This window comes from Schistocerca gregaria, chromosome 1 (genome assembly GCF_023897955.1).
Source record: "Schistocerca gregaria isolate iqSchGreg1 chromosome 1, iqSchGreg1.2, whole genome shotgun sequence".
In the NCBI taxonomy this organism is placed as follows: domain Eukaryota; kingdom Metazoa; phylum Arthropoda; class Insecta; order Orthoptera; family Acrididae; genus Schistocerca; species Schistocerca gregaria.
In genome coordinates this window covers 620,381,753-620,395,663 of record NC_064920.1, presented here as the reverse complement: position 1 = coordinate 620,395,663, position 13,911 = coordinate 620,381,753, and the positions used below count along the sequence as shown (strand labels likewise).

The following is a 13,911-nucleotide window of genomic DNA, read 5'->3' as shown; positions in this document are numbered from 1 at the left end:
CTAAGGACATCACACACATCCATGCCCGAGGCAGGATTCGAACCTGCGACGGTAGCGATCGCACAGTTCCAGACCGTAGCGCCTAGAACCGCTCGGCCACTCTGGCCGGCAAGCAACAAGCACTAACCTCTCTTCTTCCCATTTCTAGGCTCTGAAAAAGTCTTCGACCGTAACGGTATACGGCCTCCAACCTCCACTGGCATGCTCTTCCAATCAATTACATCCTTCCTAATTGCTTTCTACAACCACTACCTCATTTTCCACCTAATTACAGTCTTGCTCCAAGGCTCTGTCCTGTCACAACGCCTTTCTTCTGGTCCCAAAGCTACCCATTCCCGTGTAGCTACTACAGAACACTAACGATACGTCCTTTCGTGCCGACCAGCCTACCGCCAGTTCATCCCAGTGTTCCGTACAACTTTATCTCAACAATCATATCACTTAGTGTAAGCAGTGGCACCTTTCCATCAACAGTGTGGCAAACAGTGTAAGTTCCAAGACAGACTGACACCGGCAGGGTTCGTAGAGTTTGACGGTTTTTGAGCTACAAAATATAATTACCGGAAAAAAAATTAGTACACATGTAAAGACGAAGTCGAATTTGATCCAATGACGGCATATGCCACCCGGGGCATAGTAGATGTAGCGTAGTGGCATAGCTACCAGAGTGTCTAACCTTTAATAGGGAATGCTGATAGCCAAAGGTTCAGTGTGACGCAAACGTATGGAGCAAGCAGCCAGTCATACCACGGAGCCGCAGCCAAGCTTCCAACAGCCAACTGAGCGAGTTTGAAAGATATCAAATTGTGGTCCTTTCAGAAAATTTCGCAAGAATTTGACGCGTTGCATCAGTTATGCAACAGTGCTGGTATCTGTGGTCACGCGAACGTTCTGCACTTCCAAACAGCACAGACGCCCGCCAGGATCGACGTATTGTAGGGGCAGCAGTGGCAGCACGTACAGCTACCACAGCATAGGCTAGAGGGGCTGTGAACCCAGATGGGTCAACACGAACTGTTCTGAACTGGTTATTAGCAGTGGGACTACCGGCACGCACACCTCCAGCCCGCCTTCCACTCACGCCACAGCATTCGGCGTGAGCGGCTCGGCTGGTGACGTCCGAGGACCACTTGGAAGACGGGATGACGCGCCGTCGTCTTCAGCGATGAAAGCAGATCTGCCTGCACCCAGGAGACGGTCGTTTGCGCGTGCGATGTAGTTCTGCTCAGCGTTGCCGTTGTAGGGAGCATTCATCCAAGACACACTGGCCCCACACGTGGCTTAAAGGTTTGGGGAGTGACATGCTACAACTCTCGTTCACCTTTGGTGTTTCTGGAAGGGACGCTAACCATCGCTCGGTACACGCGGAATGTTGCTAGACTCGTTCTTTTGCCTTTCTTGCAACAGGAACGTCACGTGTTGTTTCAGCAGAATAATTTTCGCTCACACACTGTGCGTAAAATACAATGTGCTCTGCAAGACGTTCATCAACTTCCTTGGGAAGCACGATCTCCGGACTTGTCCCCAGTCGAGCACGAGTGGGATATGATGGGACGAGAAGTGACTCATCCCTTTTTCCCAGGAAAAGGTAGAGGTATCTAATTGGTCTCATGCTGGGGCCTACGGTCCCTTGACGGTGTTGAAAACTTAAGCTTCTAAGTCAATGCAATGAACAGATACGACCAAATATGTTACAAATTTTGGTACTCGCAGACTCAAAAAACCTATAGATTAATGCGTTATGTAGATGTGCGTCTAGCGGTAGAGCGCATGCCTGAAAACTGAGAGGCCGCGGGATCGTATCTCGGTCGGACCACGGATTTTTCTGTCTACGTTTTAACCCTGCCTTTACCTTTAAACGATGTGATGGAATCGCCAGGTACAACATGTGGTTCGAATATCACGTTATACAGTATGTTCCCTTTCCCCATTTGGATAAATGGCGTAGTTTAGGGACACGCAAGTCGCCGAAGTGGCGTCCAATAGAAATACTTCCACCAGGGCGTGAGCCACACGAAATTATTATTATCTGTGTGCATAATTAAGTTCGTGTAGACCCCTCACAACATTTTTTTCTAATAGTTTTCATGTGGCAATACTTGCGGAGATGCTGAGATTGCACAGCGTCACTTAAAATTATTATTCTTATTTGCTTTTGTCAGGTATAATTGACCAAAACTCGTAATATTATTCAACATACGAATATTTAAGCGCACAGGAGAAAAATTTGTATTTTGAAATAAATCAAATTATCGGTATGTATAATGCGTGTCTGGGGCTATTTAGTTGTTATCTATGTACTACCACACGAGAATTAAGAAACTGTTAACCACAAACGCCGTCTTGAGTCATATACAGCGACGACACGATGTATCCCGTCTATTTCTCGTATTTCCAATGTCTGACCAGTTCCCAATAAGAAGATCACTCTTTTTAGTTCTTCACTAAGAACACTTTACGAAAAATTGAATATCATCAGCTATTTTACAACAAAAATAAGAAAACCTACGATGATAACGAGAAAAGTTAAGTACAATTAGCAAAAGGGAAAATCTATTAAACGGCTGTAATGTAACTAACACTAACCGGACCCATCTAATCTATGAAAACGAAGTACCACATGTGACATTCCTGGAGTAAATAGTGCCACAAACAATTTGCTTGGGTGACTAAATAATTCATACGATAAGCTCGCGTCCTCTGGCTAAGAAGCTACTAATATCGACATGACACACGGCGTCTTATGTAGGCAGGAAACTAGCAGGTGATGTTTCCCCAGTCAGTAGTCTGTAGTCTGATTTGAAGATACGCCCATCTGCTTAACTCCTGGACAACTCCCCAGTATATGCAGAGTAAACAGTAGCAAGCGTCTTCAGTAATTTGTGCCACATGTTACTAATGTAACCCTGTTCTGGTTGACCCACCACATGTCAGTAACCAGTTTCTGTTTTACACACATTTATATCCTCAATGTATCTGACTCATCTGGGCATTTTATATGCCACTAAACTTTCGACGCTTTCCTTTAACATCACATTTCGAATGTCCTACCGTCATTTCGATCACACTGTGTAAAGGCGGTTAACAAGGGCACGCAGCCAAGTAATTATTCTTGCAAAAAATGTCAATTTTCATCGTCTAAGACTTATTGCAGTATTATAGGTTCCATCTGGGTCATCAGGCGACTGCACTCACTGTTCTACCTGCACAAAAAAAAGTTAAAATGCTTCGAATATGTGATCCCATACTTCAGTTTTATTTCGAACGAAGCAAGTTTCCTCCGTGTAATGAACATCAATGCGTGCACCATCTGTAGACTGGTAACGGCGTAATAAGTAGGTGATTTTTCGAGATTTAGACTAACTGCAGCATGGTTGTTTCCTCACATCATACGAGTAACAGTCGTTACACCCACACACACACATACAAAGTCGCAAGGTGAGAATTGGTGCTCATGGAGGACAAAAACAGTGAACAAGACACTGCTGTTAAGATAATGCCGCACTTCCGGGTGAAAGTGAGGCGGGGATGGACAAAAAATTAGAGCATTGGAATGTTCATTGAAGTTGAGAAAATTTTGCAGCAAGTCCAGGTATGACAGTCCTGTCGCCGTTTCCTCCGTAAAAAATAAATATCCATTTTACTACAAACAAACAACAGTGAAGCTGCATCAAAGCTTTGAACCTTTCTCTATCCATTGACATGTGCAATGTGTTTCTATAATTTATAGTTCGCCTGTAACAAACAGCTGAAATCTGTTCTTTCTGGAATCACCCTTTATGTAAACATATAGCTTGTTGTCGTAACATCAAGATATCCAAATAGCTGATATCTCAGATCACTATTGGTGTATAATTTTTATGTCAGGTGGTTTATTCACTTACGAAATTTTTTATCAACAATCCATCTATGTTTGAGAGTAACGGAGAGATTCAGAAGTACAATACTAGAAGGAAAAATGATCTGTATTACCCTTTAATAAACCTAACTTTGGCACAGAAAGGAGTGAAATATACAGCTATAAAACAATCTACACATGTCTGACAGATAGAAGTGTTTTCAACTGTAAATGCCGATGTTTCTCCGCAGCAATTCCTATAATATAGAGGAATTCTTGAGTAAAAGTCATTTTTAAAGAAAATAACCTGGAAATGGTCATATTTATTATTTTCTAAATTGTATATAAGTGCTGTTGAGTTCTGTTGAGACGTTGCACATCATAACGTTGATCTTGAATTTGGTCTATGGACCAAGTAGCCAATTACAGAAAAGAAAACGTCATAATTATGAGGTTGTTGGTCGGAATATCCCAAAGGGTAGGTTCATGCACCAAATGGGAATGAGTTTCCTTTCTCCGTGCACAGCGGCCTCCTACCTCGCGGCGTATGAGACTCTTTTAATTCTATTGCTGTGTCGTATTTGGATAGTATGAGAGAAGGCGAAACACGGTGCCGCCATATAGCAGACCCACGTTAACGTTCCATTACTGATAAAGAAACATTTGGTAAACAAACACGTTTTCTTGTCAGAAATATGAGGAGCCATATAACTGGTCATATTTGTTTGGTACACTGCCTTACTAAAATAGCACTGCGTGATAATGCGGGCACTGGCAACAGGTGCGCCATGCTTCAGAATCCGTCGCGACCGTACGTTTGCCGTTTTTAGCTCCAGCGGTCGTACGGCGTACTCCAAACACGCGAGCGGCCCCGGCGCCCGGGCACGCTACAACGCCCCCCACTACCTCTCCTCCTTGCGTACACGCCGCCTCCCAGGCAGGCCATTCATAAGCAAGGCCGGCCAGCGACGCCGACGGGAACCGGCATGCACTCTGCTGCGCATGCGCACAGGCGAAGCAGGGCTGCCATCAGCCGAAGAAACACCCTGACGCTTCTACTGCGGCAACCAATGAAGCGTTCTAGAAATACGAGTCAAAACTCCGCTGTAAATCATATCACCATTGACCAGCTTAACATTATAAAGAATTATACTATTTATCTGATAACCTGTCTGCTCACATCCTCTTTATACAGTGTTTTTTTTTTTTTTCCTCGCAACACTAGAGCTTTACCGTTATATAAACGCAATGTTTGTAACAAAAATGGGCCATAGAGTTACAATAGGAATATTGGTTTGTGTTCTATGTTACTGATGATGCAGTGTGTTCTACCTGATGTAGGCGCTCCAAATACTACGCCCACTCCATGAAGACTAGACGAGGTACGTGTTGAGCGTGATGAGAGTAGCTGACTCGGTAGGTAATTCTTTCCAGTTGTTACCAACATTGGTTACCAGGTAACTCACTGCTTAACCTATTTAAAATGTCAATAATTATTCAAAACGTAATTAAACGTAACAAGTCGCTTCTATAGTCGTTTATTTAGGGGTCAGTTAATCGTTGGCGGTGACCAGAAGGATTAATACCGATCGATGCCACTCCATTTTCTCCGTTCTTAATGATTCAGCTAATCCCATCGGCTAAACAGTCTTCTTGAAGTGCGTGTATAGTGTTAAACAATCTACTCGACGTACTGAAACAAGTAAGGGATGGAAAGGGCGAGATATTTTGCTGCACATTTATTTTTGTATTTAGCGATACACTGAAACAACAATTCTGAGGGGGAAAAAAAATTAAAAATTGGTTTATGTCACGACCATGCTTTGCGTCACAACCAGCCAACTGAATCGCCTACATAAAAAAAACAGATTGTTTTTATGCGCAGTTTACTAGCACAGTACTCTCTTAAAATATTACTCATTGTGACTTAACTAGCAAATCTCTTTACTACTCAACAAACTGACTTAAATACTAAGTGATAACATAACGAAAACAACAGAAATTGTCTTGCCAACTTTATGGTCTAAGGCATAAGAAAATAAGACAAATTCGGAAAGCATGGGGTCACAAGACAGTGGCTTCCTCTTTGCTCTCAATAATTAGACATAAATTTTGTCCCCAACCTTTGTCAGCATACCACACCAGCCCACCACGTGCGGTTTTCCGCGGCACGAAACTTCTGCACACTCACGGCAACGTGGAGCTGTTTAGTGACAATGCTTTTAGGAAAAAAGCGACAACCAGTTTCTCGTTTTCTTTGTTTGCCTGTCAGACTCGTGTCGCTTCTTTCCTCGACGTTGCGCCGACGAAGCGGAACAACACGATCTCATCAAATAGCTGACTCAGTCTGTCTGACCAGATGCAGCCAGGCGTGGGTAACAGCAGACATGATTACAGCAGATCCTCTGACCACATCGAGCACTAAAGAAATGGGAACCAAGGGAAAAGAAAAGGCAGTTGGACAAGAACAGAAATCTATCTGACATCTTACCTACCAAGCGAGCGTCCTCTCTGCCTGTTGGATGTCACACCGGCACTATGGGCAGGAACAGCGAACTGAAAATAGAGAAAGAAAATTGTGTGAGGTATGCATGTACACATATATATCGAGAGTAGCAACAAGTGTACACTGAGTTGTCGCTATTGTCACATTCAACAACATACGAAAATTTGTCCTTCTGTTAACATTTCCATGCGCTGGCGGTTATGTCACTCAAAAATTAACTGGATTTTCCATCGGTGCTTGGCATAACATGGGAACAACATTTCATTGGGAACACTTTCCTAATGTTCTACAAAATATTACTTATTTCATCACGAATCAGCGTTCGGCTTCATAGGCCGTCGTCAGGTGACAACTGCATGTCACAAACACAGATAAAATGGAGTGCGAATTACGCAGATATTACTTATCCAGGAAATACAAAAGTGATTCCTCATAGAAAGTTTACAAAGGAAAGTATTACTACATCACCTTTGCGGAATAGTTTTAAACAGAAAACCACCTACACGATGTACACGTAGATCGCGACCTTTTACCGTAAAGAAAGAAGAAAGTTTACCCTCCTGGAAATTCTTGAAATCAATAAATACATGGTGCAAAACGTCAGCTAAGTTTTAAATGCCTAAACTCAATTTTCGTTTCCCCACTCTGTTAAATTAAGTTTCAGTTATACAGATGCTAAATTACAATTGCAAATTCAACTTCGTTTTTCATCTGTTGTTAAATATAACGAAATCCACTTAAAAAGGTCTGTTTTTTTATTTTTAGTTTACGGTAATATTCTGTTTTTGCATGATGTAAAAACGTATGTTTTTCCTTTGTGAATACATATATCATAACTTTTTTTCTGTGTATCGTCCGTATAAGTAACATCTATGCAAGTCGCACGTCATTTGACCTGTGTATGCGACATTCACTTGTCACTTGACGATGACCTAAGAATCCTAGAGGGATTACGTTACGAAATAAATAATATTTTCCAGCACATCAGAAAAATTTTCTCAGTTAATGTCACTTTAGAATATTAACCAGCAAACAAATATTTAATTACGTTGGAGTGTATCTACAAAACATCTACTGCATCCTTACAGTTTCGTGCTAAATATCACAATATTAATAAAGATAACAACTGCTGCAAGGTCATTGACATTGCTCTTGCTGAGCGATTCAGTCCAATGGCCCTTTTCTGTAACAAAGGAAGCCCTGACTGAAGGTGAAAAAAGATGCAAACAAAAATTACATATAGAGTAACATATAGGAAGCCATCTAAAAATTACAGCCACAGTAACAGAAAGAAATAAAGATAAGAAACAAGTACTATTATACAAATTGTAAACTTAACTCGATGTTCAGAATAGAAAAAAATTAAGGAAATGTAGAATGGATTAGCATGAAACTTCACACGTATGTTATTTTATATGTAAAGGTACATAGTAATCATCATGAAAGTAGAGTATTACAAATAAACAAACAAATTATAGATAAATTACTTGGGCACGACAGTCGACAAGTCTTACGTCGCCATTGCGCCCACTATCCAAACTCCACAGACTCTCTTGCTTATTTGGACCGACTATCACCCCTGGGATAAAAGATATGGCGGTAAGTGATGTAGCCACAGTCTGTGGTTTGTTTCCAGACTGAATCTCTCACTGTACAGCTAAGTGTGCGGTATTTCGATACTTTCTGACGACTGAAATTATGTGCTGGACCAGAATGCGAGCCAGCCGCGGTGTCCGAGCGGTTCTAGGCGCTTCCGTCCGGAACCGCTCTGCTGCTACGGTCGCAGGTTCGAATCCTACCTCGGGCATAGATGTGCGTGATGTCTTTAGGTTAGTTAGGTTCAAGTAGTTCTAAGTCTAGGGGACTGATGACCTCAGATGATAAGTCCCATAGTGTTTACAGCCATTTGGACCATGTTGAACCAAAAGGCGAACACGAAACTTATATAATAAATAGAAGCAGTGGGTGTCGCGTTTCGATAGCCCATCTGTTGACCACTGCCCGTTAAATCAAGGGGCCGGATTCAAGTGACGAACGGGAACAGAGTTTTAATATATAATCTTACGTGCCATTACATAGCGAAATACCTGCCACTGATGAATAAATTTATTTGCAAATTAAGACTTACAAAATCATCTACACGACTGTAACAATATAATGTCACAAATTGATGCAAAACACCTTGTTATTCGTTTATTTCTTTATTATCCCTAACTAGTTTCGGCGACAAATATAAAATAAACTTTTTTATTTTAAATTCAGTGCATTAGTATTTGTAAAATGACTCTTTCATATAGTCTTCATTAAAAAATTATGATCATTCCACTTGGGACCTGTGGAATGGTACATTAGCTTATTTGTTTTAGTTGTAAATATTTGTCATGTATTGTTGTTTTTCTGACATGTTTAACATCCTGGAGGACCTCCTCACTACGGATCAATTGGAATGAAAGTAAATCTAATCTAATCATCATCAGTGGGGTTTTGTAATATAAAAACATGCAGAAAATAGCATGGTTATACACAAACAGTAAAACATTATTGCATTTTTACTATTCGTCTTTTTAAATACACAGGGTGTTTCAAAAATGACCGGTATGTTTGAAACGGCAATAAAAACTAAACGAGCAGCGATAGAAATACACCGTTTTTTGCAAGATGCTTGGGACAACAGTACATTTTCAGGCGGACAAACTTTCGAAATTACAGTAGTTACAATTTTCAACAACAGATGGCGCTGCAAGTGATGTGAAAGATATAGAAGACAACGCAGTCTGTGGGTGCGCCATTCTGTACGTCGTGTTTCTGCTGTAAGCGTGTGCTGTTCACAACGTGCAAGTGTGCTGTGGACAACATGGTTTATTCCTTAGAACAGAGGATTTTTCTGGTGTTGGAATTCCACCGCCTAGAACACAGTGTTGTTGCAACAAGACGAAGTTTTCAACGGAGGTTTAATGTAACCAAAGGACCGAAAAGCGACACAATAAAGGATCTGTTTGAAAAATTTCAACGGACTGGGAACGTGACAGATGAACGTGCTGGAAAGGTAGGGCGACCGCGTACGGCAACCACAGAGGGCAACGCGCAGCTAGTGCAGCAGGTGATCCAACAGCGGCCTCGGGTTTCCGTTCGCCGTGTTGCAGCTGCGGTCCAAATGACGCCAACGTCCACGTATCGTCTCATACGCCAGAGTTTACACCTCTATCCATACTAAAATTCCAACGCGGCAACCCCTCAGCGCCGCTACCATTGCTGCACGAGAGACATTCGCTAACGATATAGTGCACAGGATTGATGGCGGCGATATGCATGTGGGCGGCATTTGGTTTACTGACGAAGCTTATTTTTACCTGGACGGCTTCGTCAATAAACAGAACTGGCGCATATGGGGAACCGAAAAGCCCCATGTTGCAGTCCCATTGTCCCTGCATCCTCAAAAAGTAGTGGTCTGAGCCGCCATTTCTTCCAAAGGAATCATTGGCCCATTTTTCAGATCCGAAACGATTACTGCATCACGCTATCTGGACATTCTTCGTGAATTTGTGGCGGTACAAACTGTCTTAGACGACACTGCGAACACCTCTTGGTTTATGCAAGATGGTGCCCGGCCACATAGCACGGCCGACGTCTTTAATTTCCTGAATGAATATTTCGATGATCGTGTGATTGCTTTGGGCTATCCGAAACATACAGGAGACGGCGTGGATTGGCCTCCCTGTTCGCCAGACATGAACCCCTGTGACTTCTTTCTGTGGGGACACTTGCAAGACCAGGTGTACCGCCAGAAACAATTGAACAGGTGAAGCAGTACATCTCATCTGCATTTGAAGCCATTCCGCCAGACACGTTGTCAAAGGTTTCGGGTAATTTCATTCAGAGACTACGCCATATTATTGCTACGCATGGTGGATATGTGGAAAATATCGTACTATAGAGTTTCCCAGACCGCAGCGCCATCTGTTGTTGACAATTGTAACTACTGTAATTTCGAAAGTTTGTCTGCCTGAAAATGTACTGTTGTCCCAAGTATATTGCAACAAACGGTGTATTTCTATCGCTGCTCGTTTAGTTTGTACTGCCGTTTCAAATATACCGCTCATTTTTGAAACACCCTGTAGTTTTCTATGGATACCTTCATACTACCTTATTTATTGTATGTTACAGCATGTTTCGAGCAATTATTGGCGCTGTTTGCGACATATTTTCTGCTCTCTTTTTTTCTGTTGTCGTTTTTTACTTAGCGAACATCACGTCATCTGCAACCATGTGAGCGGCTGTTAGCAAACAAAATAGTTTGGGATAGTAAAGAAATAAACGAATAACAAGGTTTTTTGCATCAAGGGTGACTCAATTTTTGATATTACTGTTTTTTCTATGCAAACATGGACCAAATGGAAGAGTTCCAAGATAAAATCATTGTACACGACTGTAATTCACATCGTGTTTTGAAGAGAGTGCATAGAACTGCTTTCTTTTGATTGCTTCTCTACGATCCCACTTTCGAACAGACATGGAAAAATGGAACACCTAACTCTTCCGCGAGGGCTTTGTCTTTTCTTATTTATCACGGTGGTCATTGTTCCGGATGAGAGTGTGGTGCAAAGCTCCTGTAACAGTGTAATTAAGGTTCCGGAAAACTCAGTACACATGGACAGAAGCTTGAGTTCGAAGAAGGCTTCGGATCGAGCACTCAACTTATTAATATCTCGCCGGTCGTGTCATCCACCACAGCCAAAAGAATATGCGTTTCATTGGCTCTGCGTTTCACAGCGCAGTCTCTGAATAAAAAAGACCATCAAAGGGCGTAGCGGGCGCCGAGAGTTGAATTCGGGTATAAATAACACCACGATACTGTTAATATTTCACAGTCTCCTTGGAGACCAGGAAGGAATTAGACATAACAAAGTTTGCAGCATCGGAAGGAGCCGTCAAGGGGGTTGGTCGTCGAAATATTTCGCATAAAAAATGGAACCAACAGCTCGTCTGTACACCCAAAAGTGTACCATTTATCAGTCATGCCGGAAATCTCCGAGATATAATAAATGTATTCTTTATGGTTGACACAAAACGTGCAAAAGCAATGAGATCATTTCGTGGTGGGAAAAAAACTGCTGCTTTATCGACTATTCATCACTAACAGTTCAGAAGTTTTAGCAGCGTTTGCTTTTAATTTACAGACAGGAAACGAAGCAGACAGCTGTTGTAGCTCTCAAGTCAGATTACCAAGCAGTAACCTCGAGTCTGTAGCGTAGGAGTACGTCCGCGCCACCTTTAATAGCTGTAGTGTTCCATCTTAGTTTTAATGAAGGCTTTTATATTTCGACACACAAAAACGGTCAAGCGCGTCGGACAAATATTCCTAGATGTGCTGCAAGGAAGTGATATTGAATTAAGCTCGCATTAGCAAACATCAGGTTGTTAGTTACAACGTACAAAAAAGCAGGATGTGAAATTTCTGCGAAGTATGTGATGATCGTGGTTCCTGACAGTAAGTGAGACACAGTTCTGTCGATAAGCATGCAGCAGATATGTAAGAAGTGATTCGGCTGCGCCGCGGTGGCCGAGCAGTTCTAGGCGCTTCAGTCCGGAACCGCGCGATGTAGATGTAGACTGCTACGGTCGCAGGTTCGAATCCTGCCTCGGGCATGGATGTGTGTATGTCCTTAGGTTAATTAGGTTTAAGTAGTTCTAAGTTCTAGGGGACTGATGACCTCAGATGTTAAGTCCCATAGTGCTCAGAGCCATTTGAACCATTTTTTTGATTCGGCTGCACGACGCAATCATCATGTCCCCTGCTGCTATCTCTCTGTCTCTCTCACACACACACACACACACACACACACACATACACACATCTCTCTGAACTTGACACCACACCATCTGCACAAAGTGACACCCGTCATTTAAAATTAGACATCTACGATAGATGTCTTATAACCGTAAGTTTTAATTCAAATTGGTCAAATATTTGTATATTTCTTGATACACACTGAAGCCAATATTAGCCAGCTCCGATAGGGGATTGGATGTGGTCCTTATGCTCGGATCGTAGTAACTGACAAGTATATCGTCTCCATTACGTTACCGTATCGTCCTCCGATTACTCAAATGGCTGAATGAGCCCAACCTGAAAGCCAATAAATTGAATTTTTTTTAAAAATCGTGGTCAATAACGTTTCTCTTTGGGTCATCTTCCTTGTGGTTCTGTAATTGCAGCGAAGCATAATACACCCATTTCTTCTTCCTGCCCGCGAGAGCTGTTAGGTCTATGTGAGACACCAACCCAGAGGAAGTGTTTGTTCTAATATCCGTGATTCGCCTCACTTGCCTACAAGCAACACTTAGATAGAAAAATTCGAATGCCTACACAGTTTTTACAGTATTTGCCAGTGATGGTCGTCATATTGCATTTGTAGTGCAATGGTAGGTTTCAGTTCAGTTTTGTATTTTTTTTAACATCGAGATATTCCCAAACAAAAATATTTCCAAGCAACGGGTTCATGTGTTGTGTACACAAATCAGCAACCTAAATAATTGTTTATCTTTTTCAAACTTGTACTGAATCGACAAATTTTCCTTCATGACCATCCCGTCCTCATTAGTTGCTACCGGTCAAACGGGGAGCGGTTTAAAGAACATAGACGTACCAATGTCATCGATATTATTTAGTCTACCACTTGTGACAACCTACTGCTCAATGGAAATCTACCACGAAAACTTCTTAACTTTCTGTATCTCCGACACCTAAAGTTATTACGTCCCCCTGTTTTGCGAGTTAATAAGCTCTCGTGTCTTAGCACCCGTACCTCCTCATAACGGAGCTCTTCTGCAAAAATATTCCTCCCTTCGTTTCTGACTTGTCTAGTGTTCCGCAGCAGTACGCGTGAAATTCATCTCACGTTCCCAGAGTTCTGGTGTCACGCCGGTAAGGAACGCCGTCATTCAGCCACGTTGTTTCCAGACAGTGAGAAAGCAGGAGACAGCTCAGCAAATGCGTCACTGAGCCACCTGACAGCAGGTGCTGAGTCGGAAGAAAGCGTCGCCTTCTCCGATTCACGGACTCCAAGCCAGGGTCATGTCCGTTCAGTCACGCGAATCTGTCCCGTAGAAGAGGCACATTTCGCTGCAAATCTTACGACTCGATGAGTCTGGAGTCTCAGGGAAAAAATCCTCGACGAAAATGTGGAGATCGCCGTTTCGGCTCCTGGAAGCTGCGGAATTACGTTTATGAAGGGACTCCGTGAAGAACAGTCTATGTTGAATAACCCTGTGTCATACATCGTGAACGAAGTCATTGTATGCTCTACGTAAGGGCTAGCCTGTGTGGCCAGCCCTAGGCTCTGCTAGTAGCTGACAGCTTTCCAACGTATCGTCATAGAACCTCACGCGGCTCTTTGCAATCCATTCCATCCTCTCCTGATTTCAAAGTCCCTAGCGGCAGAGGGAATCAAAAAATGGTTCAAATGACTCCGAGCACTATGGGACTTAACATCTGAGGTCATCAGTCCCCTAGAACTTAGAACTACTTAAACCTAACTAACCTAAGGACATCACACATATCCATGTC

At 42.5% G+C, this 13,911-nt stretch overlaps 1 protein-coding gene across 3 annotated transcripts in view; it reads right to left on the bottom strand.

Annotated features, from left to right (window-relative positions):
• LOC126359375 (uncharacterized) overlaps positions 1 to 13,911 on the bottom strand; it is a 661,877-nt gene that overhangs the window by 498,264 nt on the left and 149,702 nt on the right. For 2 of the 3 annotated variants that reach the window (XM_050007624.1, XM_050007625.1), the window contains exon 3: positions 6,330 to 6,394. The gene's annotated coding sequence lies outside the window, so the exon portion shown is untranslated. The remainder of the gene's footprint in view (positions 1 to 6,329; positions 6,395 to 13,911) is intronic. The other variant, XM_050007626.1, reaches the window with a different exon arrangement.